Consider the following 24,779-nt stretch of genomic DNA (forward strand, 5'->3'; position numbering starts at 1 on the left):
GGTGCCAGCGACCCGGCCACTACGCCAGTGATCCCAACTGCCCAAAGAATCCGAACACTACCCCCCGCCAAGTTGCAGCGGCGGCCCTAGGGGAAGAACTAATCCCGGAAGACCAAGAAGAGTACGAGACCGATCCCTCTGAATGGGCGCCCGCCGCCATGGCACTGGTCTGCTTAGGGGAGAGAGACATGATTCCGCGGGCCCCCCTTCCCGCCAACACCCAGAAGTACGGTCAATGGGTCAACATTAATGGCCGCCGGGCGGAAGCCCTCCGCGACACCTGGGCCAGTGTAACGGCGGTCCGACGCCACCTCGTCACTCCCGACCAAATCTTGCCGAACATTCTTTGCCCTGTCCGATCAGCCGACAACTCCGAAAGCCTATGCCACATGGCCTGCGTCCCCTTCGAGTGGGGAGGAGTAACAGGGATGTTAAAAGTAACTGTCCGCGATGATGCCCCCGTGGACTGCCTCCTAGGAAACGATCTTGAAAGCTCTCCATGGGCAGCTGTCGAACGGAGGGAGCACCTGGGGATGCTTGGCCTCCCCGAATGGGTCTGCGTCACGACCCGGTCCATGACCGCCCGCGCGGTCCCCAGCCCAGAAGAGCCCGAGTGGCCAGAACCTCCTCCCGCGCTCATCCCAGAGGAGGCCGCCCCAGGAGCCAGTCCATTGACCCAAACCGAAGAAGGATCCGACCAGCTTCGGGACGTCCCTGACCTGGCACAATGGCGGCAGGAGGGAGGCCCCACGCAGGAACAATTCCGGGCCGAACAGAAAACCTGTCCCTCTCTCGAAGGACTCCGGCAGCAAGCCCTGGCCCAGAGCACCGGGGATACCTCGGGGGCCCACTGGATCTACTGGGACCAAGACCTGCTCTACAGCGAGCAGAAAGTGGCGGAACTAGGGGCCAGTCGGGTGCTGGTGGTGCCCCTTCGCTTCCGAGACTTCCTCCTGAACTTAGCCCACGATGTCCCCCTTGCCGGACACCTGGGGCAGGATAAAACCTACTACCGCCTGGTGACCCATTTTTTCTGGCCCCACATGCGAAAGGATGTCACCAACCACTGCAAGGCCTGCCCCACCTGCCAGGCCAGCGGAAAAAGTGGCCGAAAAATCAAAGCACCATTGCAACCCTTTCCTGTCGTCACCACCCCGTTTGAACGAGTGGGAATAGACATTGTGGGGCCCCTCGACCCTCGAACAGCCCAAGGACACCGGTTCATCCTGGTCCTCGTAGACCACGCCACTCGCTATCCCGAGGCCATCCCTCTTCGGACGGTGACGGCCCCCGTGGTGGGCCGGGCCCTGATGGGGATCTTCTCCCGGGTGGGGTTCCCCCGGGAGGTCGTCAGTGACAGGGGCACGAACTTTATCTCCAGATATATGAAGTCTCTTTGGCAACAATGCGGGGTCACCTACAAATTCACGACCCCCTATCACCCGCAAGGAAACGGACTGGTCGAGAGGTTCAACCGCACCCTCAAGGGGATGATTATGGGCCTAGAAGAACCCCTTCGACGCCAGTGGGACGTGCTACTTCCCTGCCTCCTGTTTGCCTATCGGGAGGTCCCGCAGAAGTCCCTCGGCTTCAGCCCATTTGAACTCCTGTACGGGCACCCCGTCCGGGGCCCCCTCAGCCTAGTCAAGGAAGGTTGGGAGCAGCCTCCCCAGAAAACTCCCCCGGACATCTACAGGTACCTCCTGGCTCTCCGCAACCAGACCCGGCAGTTCCGAGACACCGCCAAAGCCAATCTCGAGGCCAGTCAGGAGGACATGAAGAGGTGGTACGATCAGCACGCGTCCTCCATTGAGTTCGAACCGGGACAACAGGTCTGGGTGATGTCCCCGGTTGAACCCTGTGCACTCCAAGACCGATGGTCCGGGCCCTTCAAGGTAATCGAACGCAAAGGGCCCGTCACCTATTTAATCGACATGGAGACTGCCCGGAACCCCCTACGGGTCCTCCATGCCAACAGGCTAAAACCCCATTTTGTGCGATCCGAGCTCAGCCTCCTGATGGCTACCGATAATGGGACAGAAGAAGACTCCGAACCCCTTCCGGACTTACTGAGGGCCTTCGAGCAGGATGGCTCAGTGGAAGGGGTCCAGCTCTCCGAGGCCCTGTCCCCGGAGCAACGCCAAGACTGCCAAGCGCTCCTGAGGCGGTTCGCCTCCCTGTTCTCCCTCACCCCCGGAGTCACCCCCTGGTGCCTCCACGATGTGGACACCGGGGACAGCCCTCCTATCCGACACCGGGCATACCGCGTACCAGACCGGGTACGAGCCTGCATCCAGACCGAGGTGTCCAAAATGCTGACCCTGGGAGTGATCGAACCCTCAGACAGCCCCTGGGCAAGCCCAGTCGTCCTGGTTCCCAAGGCGGCCGCCCCGGGCGTTGCCCCTGAGCTCCGGTTCTGCGTGGACTATCGGGGGCTGAATGCAGTTACCAGGACCGACGCTCATCCCATCCCCCGGGCCGACGAGCTAATTGACCGGATGGGGGCCGCCCGCTACCTGAGCATCTTCGACCTAACAGCGGGCTACTGGCAGATCGGCCTCACCCCTCGGGCCAAGAACGATCCGCCTTCTCTACCCCAGACGGGCACTACCACTTTAAAGTCATGCCCTTCGGCATGAAAAACGCCCCGGCCACGTTCCAACGGCTGGTAAACCAGGTACTGGCGGGCCTGGAAGACTTCAGCGCCGCCTACCTGGACGACATTGCTGTGTACAGCCACCAGTGGACCGACCACCTCCGCCACCTGCGGGAGGTTCTACACGCCCTCCAGCAAGCCGGGCTCACCATCAAGGCCAGCAAGTGCCAGGTTGGCCAAGGGTCCGTGACCTACCTGGGACACCAAGTGGGAAGCGGGCTAGTGGCTCCTCTCCAACTCAAGATTGCTGCCATCCAGGCCTGGCAACCCCCTACGACCCAAACGGAGGTCCGGGCCTTCCTGGGGCTCACCGGATACTACCGGCGGTTCGTGAAGGACTATGGCAGCATCGCGGGGCCCCTCACAGAGCTCACCTCCAAAAAGGGCCCCAAAACCGTCAACTGGACCCTGGACTGCCAATCGGCCTTCGAGAAACTAAAGACCGCCATGTGCACGGCCCCCGTGCTCCAGGCTCCCGACTACAGCCGGGAATTCATTGTGCAGACGGACGCCTCCGATCATGGTGTGGGGGCCGTCCTCTCCCAACTCAACGCCGAAGGGGTCGACCATCCGGTGGTCTTCATCAGCAGACGCCTCTTGCCCCGAGAACAGCGCTGGAGCACCATTGAGAGAGAGGCCTTCGCCGTAGTCTGGGCACTCAAGAAGCTCCGGCCATACCTCTTCGGCACCCACTTCCGGGTGCAAACAGACCACCGACCCCTGCAATGGCTGATGCAAATGCGGGGGGAAAACCCGAAGCTGTTGCGCTGGTCCATCTCCCTGCAGGGGATGGACTTCACGGTGGAACATCGTCCAGGCCAGGACCACGCCAACGCCGACGGCCTGTCACGCTTTTTCCGCCTCAGCGAGGAGAGTCCCCAGGAAGATGGCTGACTCTCCCCGCCTTCAGCTGGGGGGGACGCATGTTGGACAGGCCGCATGGTCGGGCTCCCCCCCCTCCCCGCAGTAGGACCTGGACCCTGGCTCTCCCTGCATCCCCAGCCAGAGTCCCTAAACGACCACCCGAAGTACCCTGCAATCCCTCCACTACAAGACACCAGCCCCGGACCCAGCTGGCCCGGGTCACCATCCACACCACGACATCGAACCGGCCGCCATCTTGGGGCACTGCAGCACGAGGCCGCGTGGCCTCAACTCGACCCTAACCCTGGGCCCGGCCGGCCCCGACATCGGGGCACCAACCTCCCCCCAGGAGGCAGAGTGACCACTTGGCAAATCAATGGGAGAAGGAATCGTCAACGGCTCCCCTCCGCCAGGTGTCGATCACCCCCGGCCGCCCTGGGCGCTGGCTCCACCCCCCTGCTGGGTGTCTGGACTCCCTCATCCCGGACCTCCCGGCCCCCAGGCGCGAGGGTCCGGACATCAAAGGGGACCAGACCTATAACTGGGGCAGTGCCAGACCAGGAAGGCAGTTGTATCCTGGAGTCGAGAGACCCGAGAAGAACTCATCCGTGACTGGCCTGCTGGCGCTGCCGCGGCCCTCTGCCTAGTGAAACCATCTTGGCCTGCTGGCGCTGCCGCGGCCCTCTGCCTCGTGAAACCATCGACTTGGCCTGCTGGCGCTGCCGCGGCCCTCTGCCTTGTGAGACTACCATCTTGGCCTGCTGGCGCTGCCGCGGCCCTCTGCCTCGTGAAACCATCGACTTGGCCTGCTGGCGCTGCCGCGGCCCTCTGCCTTGTGAGACTACCATCTTGGCCTGCTGGCGCTGCCGCGGCCCTCTGCCTCGTGAAACCATCGACTTGGCCTGCTGGCGCTGCCGCGGCCCTCTGCCTTGTGAGACTACCATCTTGGCCTGCTGGCGCTGCCGCGGCCCGATCCACAGACCCTCCAGCTCGAGGATTGTGAGCTCGCCCCTTACCACTACCTGTACCGATCCGGTACCAAGACTGTCCCGCTACCCCCTTTCCCTACAGAGACTAGAAGTGAGAGGACCCCCGGGTCCGAGATATCCTGTATCGCTGATATCCTTGCCTTAAGAACCTTATATAAAGCCTTGAACTCGACTTGGTGTGGTGCCTGTTTGTGGGGAGGGAGGTAACTTGTCTGTACGATCACCGGAGACGGTCCCCCTCGGGGATCTCTCCCTCAGTATCCGGCCGACCCTCAGGGTCCCCGTCTAACAGCGAGCTGCCGGGGTTCAGTCAATTTACTGTCGAGGAGGTGCTGCCTGAGCTCGACAAAGCAGTTGTTGGAGAGGTGCTCCCACACAATGAGATTGAAGAGTTGTTCGTAAGTGGTTACGTTGTTACCCTTGATCCACCCCTCGAAGGCTCGGCTGAAATAGTTCACGTATTCCAACCACGTCGTACCTGGGATCCGGGTGCAGTTGCGGAACCTCTGGCGGTACATTTCGGGTGTAAGTCCATATCGACTGAGGAGGGCGGCCTTCATGTGGTCATAGGACGTCATTTGATGGTCCGGAAGTTGCAGCAGGGCATCACGACCCTCGTTGACGAATCTCCCCCATAGACCGGCTCCCCAGTCACTTCGAGCGACTCGGTGGGCGGTCATGGCAATCTCATAGGCCTTGAACCACTGCTGTATGTCGTCGTTCCGGTGATATTCTTGGACCACATCCTTGGGGATGTGGACCTTCTGCTCGGTAGGACCCGGGGAGTGCGGTTGCTCGGGCACCCCTAGGTTTTTGTTCAGTTTGCGTATTTCTATCTCCGCTAGTTTGCACTCGTGCTCGTATGCCAGTCTTTTTTCTTCGAGGTCTCTCTGTCTCTGTTTTTCCTCTCGCTCTTCTCTGAGCCGTAAGTGTTCTAAGTTTATTTTTTGTTCTGCCAGTTTCAATTCTCCGTCTAATCTGAGTCGTGCCAAGTCTAACTCGTTGTTGGACAGGCCGCGTGTTCGAGCTGTCCCCCCTCCCCGCAATGGGACCAGGACCCTGGCTCTCCCCGCATCCCCAGCCAGAGTCCACAAACGACCACCCGAAGTACCCTGCAATCCCTCCACTACAAGACACCAGCTCCGGACCCAGCTGGCCCGGGTCACCATCTACCCCACGACATCGACCCGGCCGCCATCTTGGGGCACTGCAGCACGAGGCCGCGTGGCCTCAACTCGACCCTAACCCCGGGCCCGGCCGGGCCCGACATCGAGGCCCCACCATCCTCCCAGGAGGCAGAGTGATCACTTGGCGAGTCAATGGGAGAAGGAATCGTCAACGGCTCTCCTCCGCCAGGTGTCGATCACCCCAGGCCGCCTGGGCGCTGGCTCCACCCCCCTGCTGGGTGTCTGGACTCCCTCATCCCGGACCTCCCGGCCCCCAGGCGCGAGGGTCCGGACATCAAAGGGGACCAGACCTATAACTGGGGCAGGGCCAGACCAGGAAGGCAGTTGTATCCTGGAGTCGAGAGACCCGAGAAGAACTCATCGTCTTGGCCTGCTGGCGCTGCCGCGGCCCTCTGCCTCGTGAAACCATCGTCTTGGCCTGCTGGCGCTGCCGCGGCCCTCTGCCTCGTGAAACCATCGTCTTGGCCTGCTGGCGCTGCCGCGGCCCTCTGCCTCGTGAAACCATCGTCTTGGCCTGCTGGCGCTGCCGCGGCCCTCTGCCTCGTGAAACCATCGACTTGGCCTGCTGGCGCTGCCGCGGCCCTCTGCCTCGTGAAACCATCGACTTGGCCTGCTGGCGCTGCCGCGGCCCTCTGCCTCGTGAAACCATCGACTTGGCCTGCTGGCGCTGCCGCGGCCCTCTGCTTTATGAGACTACCACCTTGGCCTGCTGGCGCTGCCGCGGCCCGATCCACAGACCCTCCAGCTCGAGGATTGTGAGCTCGCCTTTTACCACTACCTGTACCGATCCGGTACCAAGACTGTCCCGCTACCCCCTTTCCCTACAGAGACTAGAAGTGAGAGGACCCCCGGGTCCCAGTTATCCTGTATCGCTGATATCCTTGCCTTAAGAACCTTATATAAAGCCTTGAACTCGACTTGGTGTGGTGCCTGTTTGTGGGAAGGGAGGGTACTTGTCTGTACGATCGCCGGAGACGGTCCCCCTCGGGGATCTCTCCCTCGGTATCCGGCCGACCCTCAGGGTCCCCGTCTAACATTGGTGGCAGCGGTGGGATCCGAACCTACGCATAATCGTACAGAAAGTCACTCGCCCCACCACACACAACAACCATGTCAATAGAGAGCGGAACAACGGAAAAATTTCAGATGGAAAAATTGGAAGACTACAACCACCGGGAACTGAAGCAATATTGCATAGAACTTGGACTTCCAACCACAGGTCTTAGCACAAAGGAAGACTTCAAACGAGCCCTAGAAGCTTGGGCAGAAACAGGTACGGCCGTACCCCGAACACAAACAACCGAAACGAGCCCCGCACCAACTAAAGAAAGAGCGGATCTCTCCCTGGAAGAGATCCGAGAAAGAGAAAAAACCAGACTCCACGAATTAGAACTTGCCCGACTTCGCTTGGATGGGGAACTCAAGCTGGCAGAACAAAAAATAACCCTGGAACACTTACGGCTCAGGGAAGAGCGGGAAGACAAGCAAAGACAGAGGGAGCTAGAGGAAAAGAGACTAGAGTACGAACATGAGCGCAATCTCAAAGCACTGGAGATTCAGAAACAGAATAAAGACCTCGGGCTCCCCGAACGACCGACCCCGTCTGCCTCGACCGAGCCCAAGGTTCATGTTAGACGGGGACCCTGAGGGTCGGCCGGATACCGAGGGAGAGATCCCCGAGGGGGACCGTCTCCGGCGATCGTACAGACAAGTACCCTCCCTCCCCACAAACAGGCACCACACCAAGTCGAGTTCAAGGCTTTATATAAGGTTCTTAAGGCAAGGATATCAGCGATACAGGATAACTTGGACCCGGGGGTCCTCTCACTTCTAGTCTCTGTAGGGAAAGGGGGTAGCGGGACAGTCTTAGTACCGGATCGGTACAGGTGGTGGTAAAAGGCGAGCTCACAATCCTCGAGCTGGAGGGTCTGTGGATCGGGCCGCGGCAGCGCCAGCAGGCCAAGGTGATAGTCTCATAAAGCAGAGGGCCGCGGCAGCGCCAGCAGGCCAAGTCGATGGTTTCCCGAGGCAGAGGGCCGCGGCAGCGCCAGCAGGCCAAGATGGTTTCACGAGGCAGAGGGCCGCGGCAGCGCCAGCAGGCCAAGACGATGGTTTCACGAGGCAGAGGGCCGCGGCAGCGCCAGCAGGCCAAGACGATGGTTTCACGAGGCAGAGGGCCGCGGCAGCGCCAGCAGGCCAAGACGATGGTTTCACGAGGCAGAGGGCCGCGGCAGCGCCAGCAGGCCAAGACGATGGTTTCACGAGGCAGAGGGCCGCGGCAGCGCCAGCAGGCCAAGTCACGGATGAGTTCTTCTCGGGTCTCTCGACTCCAGGATACAACTGCCTTCCTGGTCTGGTCCTGCCCCAGTTATAGGTCTGGTCCCCTTTGATGTCCGGACCCTCGCGCCTGGGGGCCGGGAGGTCCGGGATGAGGGAGTCCAGACACCCAGCAGGGGGGTGGAGCCAGCGCCCAGGCGGCCTGGGGTGATCGACACCTGGCGGAGGAGAGCCGTTGACGATTCCTTCTCCCATTGACTCGCCAAGTGGTCACTCTGCCTCCTGGGGGGAGGTTGGTGCCTCGATGTCGGGCCCGGCCGGGCCCAGGGTGAGGGTCGAGTTGAGGCCACGCGGCCTCGTGCTGCAGTGCCCCAAGATGGCGGCCGGGTCGATGTCGTGGGGTAGATGGTGGCCCGGGCCAGCTGGGTCCGGAGCTGGTGTCTTGTAGTGGAGGGATTGCAGGGTACTTCGGGTGGTCGTTGGTGGACTCTGGCTGGGGATGCAGGGAGAGCCAGGGTCCTGGTCCCATTGCGGGGAGGGGGTACAGCTCGAACATGCGGCCTGTCCAACATGCGTCCCCCCCAGCTGAAGGCGGGGAGAGTCAGCCATCTTCCTGGGGACTCTCCTCGCTGAGGCGGAAAAAGCGTGACAGGCCGTCGGCGTTGGCGTGGTCCTGGCCTGGACGATGTTCCACCGTGAAGTCCATCCCCTGCAGGGAGATGGACCAGCGCAACAGCTTCGGGTTCTCCCCCCGCATTTGCATCAGCCATTGCAGGGGTCGGTGGTCTGTTTGCACCCGGAAGTGGGTGCCGAAGAGGTATGGCCGGAGCTTCTTGAGTGCCCAGACTACGGCGAAGGCCTCCCTCTCAATGGTGCTCCAGCGCTGTTCTCGGGGCAAGAGGCGTCTGCTGATGAAGACCACCGGATGGTCGACCCCTTCGGCGTTGAGTTGGGAGAGGACGGCCCCCACACCATGATCGGAGGCGTCCGTCTGCACAATGAATTCCCGGCTGTAGTCGGGAGCCTGGAGCACGGGGGCCGTGCACATGGCGGTCTTTAGCTTCTCGAAGGCTGATTGGCAGCCCGGGGTCCAGTTGACGGTTTTGGGGCTCTTCTTGGAGGTGAGCTCTGTGAGGGGCCCCACGATGCTGCCATAGTCCTTCACGAACCGCCGGTAGTATCCGGTGAGCCCCAGGAAGGCCCGGACCTCCGTTTGGCTCGTAGGGGGTTGCCAGGCCTGGATGGCAGCAATCTTGAGTTGGAGAGGGGCCACCAGCCCGCTTCCCACTTGGTGTCCCAGGTAGGTCACGGACCCTTGGCCAACTTGGCACTTGCTGGCCTTGATGGTGAGCCCGGCTTGTTGGAGGGCGAGTAGAACCTCCCGCAGGTGGCGGAGGTGGTCGGTCCACTGGTGGCTGTACACAGCAATGTCGTCCAGGTAGGCGGCGCTGAAGTCTTCCAGGCCCGCCAGTACCTGGTTTACCAGCCGTTGGAACGTTGCCGGGGCGTTTTTCATGCCGAAGGGCATGACTTTAAAGTGGTAGTGCCCGTCTGGGGTAGAGAAGGCGGATCGTTCTTGGGCCCTAGGGGTGAGGCCGATCTGCCAGTAGCCCGCTGTTAAGTCGAAGATGCTCAGGTAGCGGGCGGCCCCCATCCGGTCAATTAGCTCGTCTGCCCGGGGGATGGGATGAGCGTCGGTCCGGGTAACTGCATTCAGCCCTCGATAGTCCACGCAGAACCGGAGCTCAGGGGCAACGCCCGGGGCAGCTGCCTTGGGAACCAGGACGACTGGGCTCGCCCAGGGACTGTCTGAGGGTTCGATCACTCCTAGGGTCAGCATCTTGGACACCTCGGTCTGGATGCAGGCTCGTACCCGGTCTGGTACGCGGTATGCTCGGTGTCGAATAGGAGGGCTGTCCCCGGTGTCCACATCGTGGAGGCACCAGGGGGTGACTCCGGGGGTGAGGGAGAACAGGGAGGCGAACTGCCTCAGGAGCGTTTAGCAGTCTTGGCGTTGCTCCGGGGACAGGGCCTCGGAGAGCTGGACCCTTTCCACTGAGCCATCCTGCTCGAAGGCCCTCAGTAAGTCCGGAAGGGGTTCGGAGTCTTCTTCTGTCCCAGTATCGGTAGCCATTAGGAGGCTGAGTTCGGATCGCACAAAATGGGGTTTGAGCCTGTTGGCATGGAGGACCCGTAGGGGGTTCCGGGCAGTCTCCATGTCGATTAAATAGGTGACGGGCCCCTTGCGTTCGATTACCTTGAAGGGCCCGGACCATCTGTCTTGGAGGGCACAGGGCTCAACCGGGGACATCACCCAGACCTGTTGTCCAGGTTCGAACTCAATGGAGGACGTGTGCTGATCGTACCACCTCTTCATGTCCTCCTGACTGGCCTCGAGGTTGGCTTTGGCGGTGTCTCGGAACCGCCGGGTCTGGTTGCGGAGAGCCAGGAGATACCGGTAGATGTCCGGGGGAGTTTTCTGGGGAGGCTGCTCCCAACCTTCCTTGACTAGGCTGAGGGGGCCCCGGACGGGGTGTCCGTACAGTAGTTCAAAGGGGCTGAAGCCGAGGGACTTCTGCGGGACCTCCCGATAGGCAAACAGGAGGCATGGCAGCAGTACGTCCCACTGGCGTCGAAGGGGTTCTTCTAGACCCATAATCATCCCCTTGAGGGTGCGGTTGAATCTCTCGACCAGTCCGTTTCCTTGCGGGTGATAGGGGGTCGTGAATTTGTAGGTGACCCCGCATTGCTGCCAGAGGGACTTCATATATCTGGAGATAAAGTTCGTGCCCCTGTCACTGACGACCTCCCGGGGGAACCCCACCCGGGAGAAGATCCCCATCAGGGCCCGGCCCACCACGGGGGCCGTCACAGTCCGAAGGGGGATGGCCTCGGGATAGCGGGTGGCGTGGTCTACCAGGACCAGGATGAACCGGTGTCCTTGGGCTGTTCGAGGGTCGAGGGGCCCCACAATGTCTATTCCCACTCGTTCAAACGGGGTGGTGACGACAGGAAAGGGTTGTAATGGTGCTTTGATTTTTCGGCCACTTTTTCCGCTGGCCTGGCAGGTGGGGCAGGCCTTGCAGTGGTTGGTGACATCCTTCCGCATGTGGGGCCAGAAAAAATGGGTCACCAGGCGGTCGTAGGTTTTATCCTGCCCCAGGTGTCCGGCAAGGGGGACATCGTGGGCTAAGTTCAGGAGGAAGTCTCGGAAGCGAAGGGGCACCACCAGCACCCGACTGGCCCCTAGTTCTGCAATTTTCTGCTCGCTGTAGAGCAGGTCTTGGTCCCAGTAGATCCAGTGGGCCCCCGAGGTATCCCCGGTGCTCTGGGCCAGGGCTTGCTGCCGGAGTCCTTCGAGAGAAGGACAGGTTTGTTGCTCGGCCCGGAATTGTTCCTGCGTGGGGCCTCCCTCCTGCCGCCATTGTGCCAGGTCAGGGACGTCCCGAAGCTGGTCGGGTCCTTCTTCGGTTTGGGTCAAGGGAATGGCTTCTGGGGCGGCCTCCTCTGGGATGAGCGCGGGAAGAGGTTCTGGCCACTCGGGCTCTTCTGGGCTGGGGACCGCGCGGGCGGTCATGGACCGGGTCGTGACGCAGACCCATTCGTGGAGGCCAAGCATCCCCAGGTGCTCCCTCCGTTCGACAGCTGCCCAGGGAGAGCTTTCAAGGTCGTTTCCTAGGAGGCAGTCCACGGGGGCATCATCGCGGACAGTTACTTTTAACATCCCTGTTACTCCTCCCCACTCGAAGGGGACGCAGGCCATGTGGCATAGGCTTTCGGAGTTGTCGGCTGATCGAACAGGGCAAAGAATGTTCGGCAAGATTTGGTCTGGAGTGACGAGGTGGCGTCGGACCGCCGTTACACTGGCCCCGGTGTCGCGGAGGGCTTCCGCCCGGCGGCCATTGATGTTGACCCATTGACCGTACTTCTGTGTGTTGGCGGGAAGGGGGGGCCGCGGAATCATGTCTCTCTCCCCTAAGCAGACCAGTGCCATGGCGGCGGGTGCCCATTCAGAGGGATCGGTCTCGTACTCCTCTTGGTCTTCCGGGATTATTTCTTCCCCTAGGGCCGCCGCTGCAACTTGGCGGGGAGTAGTGTTCGGATTCTTTGGGCAGTTGGGATCACTGGCGTAGTGGCCGGGTCGCTGGCACCTGTGGCACGTAATGTTGGCCCGGAAACCGGCCCGGACGGCAGGGCTTCCCCGGCCAACCGGGGTCGAGGGGTTTCTGGGGGGTGACGAGGGGCCGGGGTCTCTCCCCCGACCCTGACTTCCTCCTCCCCCTCGGGGGCGATACGATCTGGATACTTCGCTGGGTGCGCTCCGGCCAACTCGGGTGCTTTCCCACCGGTCGGCTTCGGCGGCGAGTTGTCGAGGGTCGGTTAGCTTGCTGTCCAGGAGGTGTTGCCGGAGCTCCACGAAGCAGTTGTTCGACAGGTGTTCCCATACGATAAGGTCAAAGAGTTGGTCGTAGGTGGTTACTTTGTTGCCCTTGATCCACCCCTCGAAGGCTCGGCTAAAAAAGTTCACGTACTCCACCCAAGTTGAACCCGGAATCCGTTTGCAGTCGCGGAACCGTTGGCGGTACATCTCAGGTGTGAGCCCGTATCGAGTGAGGAGGGCGGCCTTCATGTGGTCGTAGGAGGTCATCAGCTGGTCCGGGAGTTGCAGCAGGGCGTCCCGCCCTTCGTTGACAAACCTCCCCCATAATCCGGCTCCCCAATCGCTTCGGGGAATCCGGTGGGAGGTCATTGCCACCTCATAGGCTTTAAACCACTGCTGGATATCATCGTTCTTGTGGTATTCCCGGATGACATCTTTGGGGATGTGAACCTTGGGTTCGGTCGAGGCAGACGGGGTCGGTCGTTCGGGGAGCCCGAGGTCTTTATTCTGTTTCTGAATCTCCAGTGCTTTGAGATTGCGCTCATGTTCGTATTCTAGTCTCTTTTCCTCTAGCTCCCTCTGTCTTTGCTTGTCTTCCCGCTCTTCCCTGAGTCGTAAGTGTTCCAGGGTTATTTTTTGTTCTGCCAGCTTGAGTTCCCCATCCAAGCGAAGTCGGGCAAGTTCTAATTCGTGGAGTCTGGTTTTTTCTCTTTCTCGGATCTCTTCCAGGGAGAGATCCGTTCTTTCTTTAGTTGGTGCGGGGCTCGTTTCGGTTGTTTGTGTTCGGGGTACGGCCGTACCCGTTTCTGCCCAAGCTTCTAGGGCTCGTTTGAAGTCTTCCTTTGTGCTAAGACCTGTGGTTGGAAGTCCAAGTTCTATGCAATATTGCTTCAGTTCCCGGTGGTTGTAGTCTTCCAATTTTTCCATCTGAAATTTTTCCGTTGTTCCGCTCTCTATTGACATGGTTGTTGTGTGTGGTGGGGCGAGTGACTTTCTGTACGATTATGCGTAGGTTCGGATCCCACCGCTGCCACCAATGTTAGACGGGGACCCTGAGGGTCGGCCGGATACCGAGGGAGAGATCCCCGAGGGGGACCGTCTCCGGCGATCGTACAGACAAGTACACTCCCTCCCCACAAACAGGCACCACACCAAGTCGAGTTCAAGGCTTTATATAAGGTTCTTAAGGCAAGGATATCAGCGATACAGGATAACTTGGACCCGGGGGTCCTCTCACTTCTAGTCTCTGTAGGGAAAGGGGGTAGCGGGACAGTCTTAGTACCGGATCGGTACAGGTGGTGGTAAAAGGCGAGCTCACAATCCTCGAGCTGGAGGGTCTGTGGATCGGGCCGCGGCAGCGCCAGCAGGCCAAGGTGATAGTCTCATAAAGCAGAGGGCCGCGGCAGCGCCAGCAGGCCAAGTCGATGGTTTCCCGAGGCAGAGGGCCGCGGCAGCGCCAGCAGGCCAAGATGGTTTCACGAGGCAGAGGGCCGCGGCAGCGCCAGCAGGCCAAGACGATGGTTTCACGAGGCAGAGGGCCGCGGCAGCGCCAGCAGGCCAAGATGATGGTTTCACGAGGCAGAGGGCCGCGGCAGCGCCAGCAGGCCAAGACGATGGTTTCACGAGGCAGAGGGCCGCGGCAGCGCCAGCAGGCCAAGACGATGGTTTCACGAGGCAGAGGGCCGCGGCAGCGCCAGCAGGCCAAGTCACGGATGAGTTCTTCTCGGGTCTCTCGACTCCAGGATACAACTGCCTTCCTGGTCTGGTCCTGCCCCAGTTATAGGTCTGGTCCCCTTTGATGTCCGGACCCTCGCGCCTGGGGGCCGGGAGGTCCGGGATGAGGGAGTCCAGACACCCAGCAGGGGGGTGGAGCCAGCGCCCAGGCGGCCTGGGGTGATCGACACCTGGCGGAGGAGAGCCGTTGACGATTCCTTCTCCCATTGACTCGCCAAGTGGTCACTCTGCCTCCTGGGGGGAGGTTGGTGCCTCGATGTCGGGCCCGGCCGGGCCCAGGGTGAGGGTCGAGTTGAGGCCACGCGGCCTCGTGCTGCAGTGCCCCAAGATGGCGGCCGGGTCGATGTCGTGGGGTAGATGGTGGCCCGGGCCAGCTGGGTCCGGAGCTGGTGTCTTGTAGTGGAGGGATTGCAGGGTACTTCGGGTGGTCGTTGGTGGACTCTGGCTGGGGATGCAGGGAGAGCCAGGGTCCTGGTCCCATTGCGGGGAGGGGGTACAGCTCGAACATGCGGCCTGTCCAACAGTTCACATCCCCAAAGATGTCATCCGGGAATACCACAAGAACGATGATATCCAGCAGTGGTTTAAAGCCTATGAGGTGGCAATGACCTCCCACCGGATTCCCCGAAGCGATTGGGGAGCCGGATTATGGGGGAGGTTTGTCAACGAAGGGCGGGACGCCCTGCTGCAACTCCCGGACCAGCTGATGACCTCCTACGACCACATGAAGGCCGCCCTCCTCACTCGATACGGGCTCACACCTGAGATGTACCGCCAACGGTTCCGCGACTGCAAACGGATTCCGGGTACAACTTGGGTGGAGTACGTGAACTTTTTTAGCCGAGCCTTCGAGGGGTGGATCAAGGGCAACAAAGTAACCACCTACGAACAACTCTTTGACCTTATCGTATGGGAACACCTGTCGAACAACTGCTTCGTGGAGCTCCGGCAACACCTCCTGGACAGCAAGCTAACCGACCCTCGACAACTCGCCGCCGAAGCCGACCGGTGGGAAAGCACCCGAGTTGGCCGGAGCGCACCCAGCGAAGTATCCAGATCGTATCGCCCCCGAGGGGGAGGAGGAAGTCAGGGTCGGGGGAGAGACCCCGGCCCCTCGTCACCCCCCAGAAACCCCTCGACCCCGGTTGGCCGGGGAAGCCCTGCCGTCCGGGCCGGTTTCCGGGCCAACATTACGTGCCACAGGTGCCAGCGACCCGGCCACTACGCCAGTGATCCCAACTGCCCAAAGAATCCGAACACGACTCCCCGCCAAGTTGCAGCGGCGGCCCTAGGGGAAGACATAATCCCGGAAGACCAAGAGGAGTACGAGACCGATCCCTCTGAATGGGCACCCGCCGCCATGGCACTGGTCTGCTTAGGGGAGAGAGACATGATTCCGCGGGCCCCCCTTCCCGCCAACACACAGAAGTACGGTCAATGGGTTAACATCAATGGCCGCCGGGCGGAAGCCCTCCGCGACACCGGGGCCAGTGTAACAGCGGTCCGACGCCACCTCGTCACTCCAGACCAAATCTTGCCGAACATTCTTTGCCCTGTTCGATCAGCCGACAACTCCGAAAGCCTATGCCACATGGCCTGCGTCCCCTTCGAGTGGGGAGGAGTAACAGGGATGTTAAAAGTAACTGTCCGCGATGATGCCCCCGTGGACTGCCTCCTAGGAAACGACCTTGAAAGCTCTCCCTGGGCAGCTGTCGAACGGAGGGAGCACCTGGGGATGCTTGGCCTCCCCGAATGGGTCTGCGTCACGACCCGGTCCATGACCGCCCGCGCGGTCCCCAGCCCAGAAGAGCCCGAGTGGCCAGAACCTCCTCCCGCGCTCATCCCAGAGGAGGCCGCCCCAGAAGCCAGTCCTTTGACCCAAACCGAAGAAGGACCCGACCAGCTTCGGGACGTCCCTGACCTGGCACAATGGCGGCAGGAGGGAGGCCCCACGCAGGAACAATTCCGGGCCGAGCAAAAAACCTGTCCTTCTCTCGAAGGACTCCGGCAGCAAGCCCTGGCCCAGAGCACCGGGGATACCTCGGGGGCCCACTGGATCTACTGGGACCAAGACCTGCTCTACAGCGAGCAGAAAATTGCAGAACTAGGGGCCAGTCGGGTGCTGGTGGTGCCCCTTCGCTTCCGAGACTTCCTCCTGAACTTAGCCCACGATGTCCCCCTTGCCGGACACCTGGGGCAGGATAAAACCTACGACCGCCTGGTGACCCATTTTTTCTGGCCCCACATGCGGAAGGATGTCACCAACCACTGCAAGGCCTGCCCCACCTGCCAGGCCAGCGGAAAAAGTGGCCGAAAAATCAAAGCACCGTTACAACCCTTCCCTGTCGTCACCACCCCGTTTGAACGAGTGGGAATAGACATTGTGGGGCCCCTCGACCCTCGAACAGCCCAAGGACACCGGTTCATCCTGGTCCTTTGTTAGACGGACCGGGAGGGTCGGCCGAGGATAAGGGGAGAGGTCTCCGGGGAGAGCCGTCTCCAGTGAATCGTACAGACAAGTAACTTCCCCCCCACAGACGGACACCACACAAGGATAAAGTTCAACGATACTTTATAGGCAATTCTTCAAGTACGGTAGAATGGTACAAGGAGGTCTGGACTCAGGGGTCCCCTCTATTCTGGTCTCTGTTTGGGAAAAGGGTAGCGGGACAGTCTTGTTACCAAAAAGATGGAAATAGCTCTCAATCCTCGAGCTCGGTGGTGTAGATGAACGGGCCGCGGCGGAGCCAGCAGGTCCCGAGATGGATGAAGGAAGACGACGGTCCGCGGCAGAGCCAGCAGGTCCCGATGAAGGTGGTGGTTACAAACGGTCCGCGGCCACGCCAGCAGGTCCCGACGACGATGAAGGATAGGGTGGTTCCCAAAGCCGCGGCAGCGCCAGCAGGCAAGACGAGGGTGCACAAGACAGAGCTACGGCAGCGCCAGTAGTCCGTCCAGGATGAGTTCTTCTTTGCGTCTCTCGACTCCAAGATACAACTGCCGTCCTGCTCTGGAGCTGCCCCAGTTATAGGGCTGGTGTGCTTTGATGTCCGGACCCTCGCACTTGGAGGTCGGGAGGTCCGGGATGAGGGAGTCCAGACACCCAGCAGGGGGGTGGAGCCAGCGCCCGGGGAGGCGATGGGCGAGCCGCACTTGGCGGGGGAGAGCCATCGACACCTCTTGCTCCCATTGACTGACCAAGTAGCCCGCTCACCTCCTGGGTGGATGTTGGTGCCGGAATGTCTGAGGCCTGGCCAGGCCCAGGGTTGAGGTCGATCGGGGGCCAGGCGGCCTCGTGGTGGAGTGTCCAAGATGGCGCCCAGGATGGGCGCGCAGGCCGGTAGTGGGTCGGCCTATGCGGTCAACAGGTTCGAGTGTAGGGGTCCCTGCGGGGACGGTGGACGTGCAATGGTGGTGTGTGGTACTTGCGTGGCTGGGCTCGGGCCTGGTTGGACCGGGGGAGAGCGGCCCTTCATGTGGCCTGTCCAACATGCGTCCCCCCCAGCTGAAGGCGGGGAGAGTTACCCATCCTCTTGGGGACTCTTCTCGTCGAGGCGGAAGAACCGGGACAGGCCATCTGCGTTGGCGTGATCTGGCCCAGGCCGGTGTTCAACTGTGAAGTCCATCCCTTGTAGGGAGATGGACCAGCGTAGTAACTTCGGGTTTTCCCCCCGCACCTGCTTCAGCCACTGCAGGGGTCGGTGGTCGGTCTGTACCCGAAAGTGTGTGCCAAAAAGGTAGGGCCGGAGCTTCTTGAGGGCCCATACCACCGCGAAGGCCTCCCTCTCTATGGTGCTCCAGCGTTGTTCCCGTGGTAGGAGTCGCCGGCTGATGAAGGCCACCGGTTGATCACGGCCTTCGGTGTTCACTTGAGACAGGACTGCCCCAATGCCATGGTCGGAGGCATCCGTCTGGACGATGAACTCCCGGCTGTAGTCGGGGGCCTGGAGCACAGGGGCGGAGCACATGGCGGCTTTCAATTGTTCAAATGCAGCTTGACACTCTGGGGTCCAGTTGACTTTCTGGGGCTGATTTTTTGACGTGAGTTCTGTGAGGGGCCTCACGATAGTACCATAGTCTTTCACGAACCTTCGGTAATAGCCCGTGAGGCCCAGGAAGGCTCGTACCTCGGTCTGGGTGATGGGGGGCTGCCAGGACTGGATGGCGGCAATTTTTAGCTGCAGAGGGGCCACCAGGCCGCTTCCCACCTGGTGCCCGAGGTAGGTTACAGACCCTTGCCCAATTTGACACTTGCTGGCCTTGATCGTGAGGCCAGCTCGCTGAAGGGCTTGCAGCACTGCTCGGAGGTGGTGGAGGTGCTCGGACCAATGGTTGCTGTATACAGCGATGTCGTCTAGGTAGGCGGCGCTGAATCCTTCGAGCCCCGCCAGGACCTGATTGACGAGCCGTTGGAATGTTGCTGGGGCATTCTTCATGCCGAAGGGCATGACTGTGAAATGGTAATGGCCATCGGGAGTGGAAAAGGCAGAACGTTCTTGTGCCCGGGGTGTGAGGCCGATTTGCCAGTAGCCCGCCGTCAGGTCGAAGATACTGAGGTAGCGGGCAGCTCCCATGCGGTCGATTAGTTCATCTGCCCGGGGGATGGGATGTGCGTCTGTCCTGGTGACCGCATTCAAGCCCCGGTAGTCGACGCAGAACCGGAGTTCTGGGGTGGTGCCGGGGGCAGCGGCTTAGGGGACCAGTACTACAGGGCTGGCCCAGGGGCTGTCTGAGGGCTCGATGACCCCGAGCGTGAGCATTTTGGCTACTTCTTCCTGGATGCAGGCCCGTACCCGATCTGGCACGCGGTAGGCCCGGTGGCGGATAGGGGGGCTGTCCCCCGTGTCCACATCGTGCGTACACCAGGAAGTGACACCTGGGGTGAGGGAGAACAGGCTGGCGAATTGTGACAGGAGAACTCGGCACTCCTGGCGTTGCTCTCGGGTGAGGGCCTCTGAGAGTCGGACCCCATCTACGGAGCCGTCTTTCTCCCGAGTCCGTAGGAGGTCAGGGAGGGGCTCGGAGTCCTCTTCAGCCCCATTGTCTGTGGCCATCAGGAGGCTGAGTTCTGTCCGTACAAAGTGCGGTTTCAGTCTGTTAGCGTGGAGGACCCGGAGGGGGTTCCGGGAAGATTCCAAGTCGATGAGATAGGTAGCCGGACCCTTGCGCTCGACCACTTTGAAGGGCCCTGTCCACTTGTCTTGTAGGGCGCAGGGTTCGGTGGGGGACATCACCCATACCTGTTGCCCAGGTTCAAATTCGATGGAGGAGGCATTCCGGTCATACCACCTTTTCATGTCCTCTTGACTGGCCTCTAGGTTGGCTTTTGCTAGTTCTCGGAATCGCCGGGTCTGGTTGCGGAGGGTTAGGAGGTAGCGGAAAACATCTGGTGGGTTCTTTAGAGGGGGCATCTCCCAGCCTTCCTTGACTAGGCTGAGCGGCCCCCGCACGGGGTGTCCATATAGCAGTTCAAATGGGCTGAAGCCCAGGGACTTCTGGGGAACCTCTCGATAGGCGAAGAGGAGGCACGGCAGCAGCACATCCCACTGGCGACGGAGGGGCTCTTCCAACCCCCCGATCATCCCTTTGAGCGTGCGGTTGAACCGCTCAACGAGTCCGTTTCCTTGAGGGTGATAGGGGGTCGTGAACCGGTAGGTAACCCCGCACTGTTGCCAGAGAGACTTCATATATTTCGAAATAAAGTTCGTGCCTCTGTCACTGACGACCTCCCGGGGGAAGCCCACCCGGGAGAAGATCCCCATCAGAGCCCGGCCGACTACCGGGGCTGTCACAGTCCGCAGGGGAACAGCCTCCGGGTAGCGGGTGGCGTGGTCCACTAGCACCAGGATGAATCGATGGCCTTGTTTTGTGCGCGGGTCCAGGGGCCCTACGATATCGATTCCGACCCTCTCGAACGGGGTGGTGACCACGGGAAAAGGTTGCAGGGGGGCTTTCAGTTTGCGGCCGCTCTTTCCACTGGCTTGGCACGTGGGGCAAGATCGGCAATGCTGGTGTACATTGTCCCTCATTTTGGGCCAGAAGAAGTGGGTCACCAGGCGGCTATAGGTTTTGTCTTGACCCAGGTGTCCTGCCAGGGGGACATCGTGGGCCAGGTTTAGCAGAAAGTCTCTAAAACGGAGGGGTACCACTAGGACTCGGCTGGCCCCCAGCTCCGCGATTCTTTGCTCACTGTACAGCAGATCATTGTCCCAGTAGACCCAGTGAGTTCCGGAGGTATCCCCTGCGCTTTGGGCTAGCGCTTGCTGGCGGAGTCCCTCGAGGGAGGGACAGGTCTTTTGTTCTTGGCGAAATTGTTCTTGCGTGGGCCCCCCCTCTTGAGGCCACTGGTCGGGGTTAGCGAGGTCTGGAGGTTGAGCTGGTTCGGGGGGGACGTCACGGTCGGTGGTTTCGGCGGGGGCGACCGGAGGCGGTGGCGCCGGCCATTCGGGTTCCTCTGGGCGGGGGTTGGCACGGGCGGTCATGGACCGGGTGGTGACGCACGCCCAGTCCGGGACGCCCAACATCCCCAGGTGCTCTTTTCGTTCGACTGCTGCCCATGGAGAGCTTTCCAGGTCATTACCCAGGAGGCAGTCTACGGGGGCATCATCTCGGACCGTCACCTTCAACATGCCGGAGACCCCTCCCCATTCGAAGGGGACGCAGGCCATCCGACACAGACTTTCTGAGTTATCGGCTGAACGTACAGGGCAGAGAATGTTTGGTAAGTATTGTTCGGGGGTCACCAGGTGACAGCGTACGGCTGTTACACTGGCCCCAGTGTCACGAAGGGCTTCAGCCCGGCGTCCATTGATGCCCACCCATTGGCTGTACTTCTGGGTATTAGCGGGTAGGGGGACCCGCGGGACCATGTCTCTCCCCCCTAGGCAGGCGAGAGCCATGGCGGCTGGCTCCCATTCTTGGTGTTCCTGTTCATATTCTTCTTGTTCCTCTGAGATCTGTTCCTCCCCCAGAGCAGCAGCGGCTACTTGGCGGGGTCTTGGGCTCTGGTACTGGGGGCAGTTTGGGTCGTTTGCATAGTGTCCGACTCGTTGGCATCGATGGCAGGTAACATTGGCTCGATATCCCGGTCGCGCTGGGGTGCTGCCCCGGTTGGCCGGGGGGGTGGGGCTGGTAGTGGGGGTGACCGGAGCGTTGCTTCTTCCGCGTCCTTGGCCTCCTCCTCCTCGGGGACGGTGCTGACCATTGTTGTTCCGGTTCTGTTCGTAGGACCCATTTCGACCCACTCTGGTGATCTCCCACCGGTCAGCTTCGGCTGCGAGCTGCCGGGGATCCGTTAACTTGCTGTCGAGGAGGTGCTGGCGAAGTTCAATGAAGCAATTGTTCGACAGATGCTCCCATACCATAAGATTGAACAGTTGTTCGTAGGTTGTGACCTTGCTTCCTTTGATCCAGCCCTCGAAGGCTCGGCTAAAGTAATTGACATAGTCCACCCAAGTTGTACCCGGGATGCGGGTGCAGTCTCGGAACCTCTGACGGTACATCTCGGGTGTGAGGCCATAGCGGGTGAGGAGTGCAGCTTTCATATGGTCATAGGAGGTCATCTGGTGGTCCGGGAGTTGCAGCAGGGCGTCGCGGCCCTCATTGAGGAATCTCCCCCACAGACCGGCCCCCCAATCGCTTCTATCGATCCGGTGTGCAGTCATAGCGATTTCATAGGCCTTAAACCATTGCTGGATGTCGTCCTCTCGGAAGTATTCTCGAACGACATCCTTGGGGATGTGTACCTTCTTCTCTGTTGACCCTGGAGTGTGGGGTTGCTCGGACACCCCTGCTTCTTTATTCTGTTTGCGTAGGTCGATTTCAGCTAGTTTCCGCTCATGTTCATATGCCAGTTTCTTTTCCTCGAGCTCCCTTTGTCTCTGTTTCTCCTCTCTTTCTTCTCGGAGACGCAGGTGCTCTAAGTTGATTTTCTGTTCGGCCAACTTCAGTTCAACGTCCATTTTGAGCCGGGCCATTTCTAGCTCGTGTAGTCGGGTTCTTTCTCGTTCCTGGATCTCGTCTGGCGAGAGACCCGTTCTTCGCTCTTCAGGGGCCATGGGGGTTTGTGCTGCGATGTTTTGATCGGGGGTTCCGGCAGCCCCGGTTTCTGCCCAAGATTCTAGGGCCTGCTTAAAGTCATCTTTGGTATTTAGTCCGGTGGTAGCGATACCTAATTCGATACAGAACTGTTTAAGTTCACGATGGCTGTACTCGTCCAATTTCTCCATCTGGAATTTCTCCGTTGATCCGCTGTCTTTAGTTGACATCGTGATTCGCCGTGGGGTGAGCTACTCTCTGTACGGTTTATGCGGTGATTCGGATCCCGCCGCTGGCCACCAATGTTAGACGGACCGGGAGGGTCGGCCGAGGATAAGGGGAGAGGTCTCCGGGGAGAGCCGTCTCCAGTGAATCGTACAGACAAGTAACTTCCCCCCCACAGACGGACACCACACAAGGATAAAGTTCAACGATACTTTATAGGCAATTCTTCAAGTACGGTAGAATGGTACAAGGAGGTCTGGACTCAGGGGTCCCCTCTATTCTGGTCTCTGTTTGGGAAAAGGGTAGCGGGACAGTCTTGTTACCAAAAAGATGGAAATAGCTCTCAATCCTCGAGCTCGGTGGTGTAGATGAACGGGCCGCGGCGGAGCCAGCAGGTCCCGAGATGGATGAAGGAAGACGACGGTCCGCGGCAGAGCCAGCAGGTCCCGATGAAGGTGGTGGTTACAAACGGTCCGCGGCCACGCCAGCAGGTCCCGACGACGATGAAGGATAGGGTGGTTCCCAAAGCCGCGGCAGCGCCAGCAGGCAAGACGAGGGTGCACAAGACAGAGCTACGGCAGCGCCAGTAGTCCGTCCAGGATGAGTTCTTCTTTGCGTCTCTCGACTCCAAGATACAACTGCCGTCCTGCTCTGGAGCTGCCCCAGTTATAGGGCTGGTGTGCTTTGATGTCCGGACCCTCGCACTTGGAGGTCGGGAGGTCCGGGATGAGGGAGTCCAGACACCCAGCAGGGGGGTGGAGCCAGCGCCCGGGGAGGCGATGGGCGAGCCGCACTTGGCGGGGGAGAGCCATTGACACCTCTTGCTCCCATTGACTGACCAAGTAGCCCGCTCACCTCCTGGGTGGATGTTGGTGCCGGAATGTCTGAGGCCTGGCCAGGCCCAGGGTTGAGGTCGATCGGGGGCCAGGCGGCCTCGTGGTGGAGTGTCCAAGATGGCGCCCAGGATGGGCGCGCAGGCCGGTAGTGGGTCGGCCTATGCGGTCAACAGGTTCGAGTGTAGGGGTCCCTGCGGGGACGGTGGACGTGCAATGGTGGTGTGTGGTACTTGCGTGGCTGGGCTCGGGCCTGGTTGGACCGGGGGAGAGCGGCCCTTCATGTGGCCTGTCCAACATCCTTGTAGACCACGCCACCCGCTATCCCGAGGCCATCCCTCTTCGGACTGTGACGGCCCCCGTGGTGGGCCGGGCCCTGATGGGGATCTTCTCCCGGGTGGGGTTCCCCCGGGAGGTCGTCAGCGACAGGGGCACGAACTTTATCTCCAGATATATGAAGTCCCTCTGGCAGCAATGCGGGGTCACCTACAAATTCACGACCCCCTATCACCCGCAAGGAAACGGACTGGTCGAGAGATTCAACCGCACCCTCAAGGGGATGATTATGGGTCTAGAAGAACCCCTTCGACGCCAGTGGGACGTACTGCTTCCGTGCCTCCTGTTTGCCTATCGGGAGGTCCCGCAGAAGTCCCTCGGCTTCAGCCCCTTTGAACTACTGTACGGGCACCCCGTCCGGGGCCCCCTCAGCCTAGTCAAGGAAGGTTGGGAGCAGCCTCCCCAGAAAACTCCCCCGGACATCTACCGGTATCTCCTGGCTCTCCGCAACCAGACCCGGCGGTTCCGAGACACCGCCAAAGCCAACCTCGAGGCCAGTCAGGAGGACATGAAGAGGTGGTACGATCAGCACACGTCCTCCATTGAGTTCGAACCTGGACAACAGGTCTGGGTGATGTCCCCGGTTGAGCCCTGTGCCCTCCAAGACAGATGGTCCGGGCCCTTCAAGGTAATCGAACGCAAGGGGCCCGTCACCTATTTAATCGACATGGAGACTGCCCGGAACCCCCTACGGGTCCTCCATGCCAACAGGCTCAAACCCCATTTTGTGCGATCCGAACTCAGCCTCCTGATGGCTACCGATACTGGGACAGAAGAAGACTCCGAACCCCTTCCGGACTTACTGAGGGCCCTCGAGCAGGATGGCTCAGTGGAAGGGGTCCAACTCTCCGAGGCCCTGTCCCCGGAGCAACGCCAAGACTGCCAAACGCTCCTGAGGCAGTTCGCCTCCCTGTTCTCCCTCACCCCCGGAGTCACCCCCTGGTGCCTCCACGATGTGGACACCGGGGACAGCCCTCCTATTCGACACCGAGCATACCGCGTACCAGACCGGGTACGAGCCTGCATCCAGACCGAGGTGTCCAAGATGCTGACCCTAGGAGTGATCGAACCCTCAGACAGTCCCTGGGCGAGCCCAGTCGTCCTGGTTCCCAAGGCAGCTGCCCCGGGCGTTGCCCCTGAGCTCCGGTTCTGCGTGGACTATCGAGGGCTGAATGCCGTTACCCGGACCGACGCTCATCCCATCCCCCGGGCAGACGAGCTAATTGACCGGATGGGGGCCGCCCGCTACCTGAGCATCCT

This window comes from Lissotriton helveticus, chromosome 7, assembly GCF_964261635.1.
Source record: "Lissotriton helveticus chromosome 7, aLisHel1.1, whole genome shotgun sequence".
NCBI lineage: Eukaryota > Metazoa > Chordata > Amphibia > Caudata > Salamandridae > Lissotriton > Lissotriton helveticus.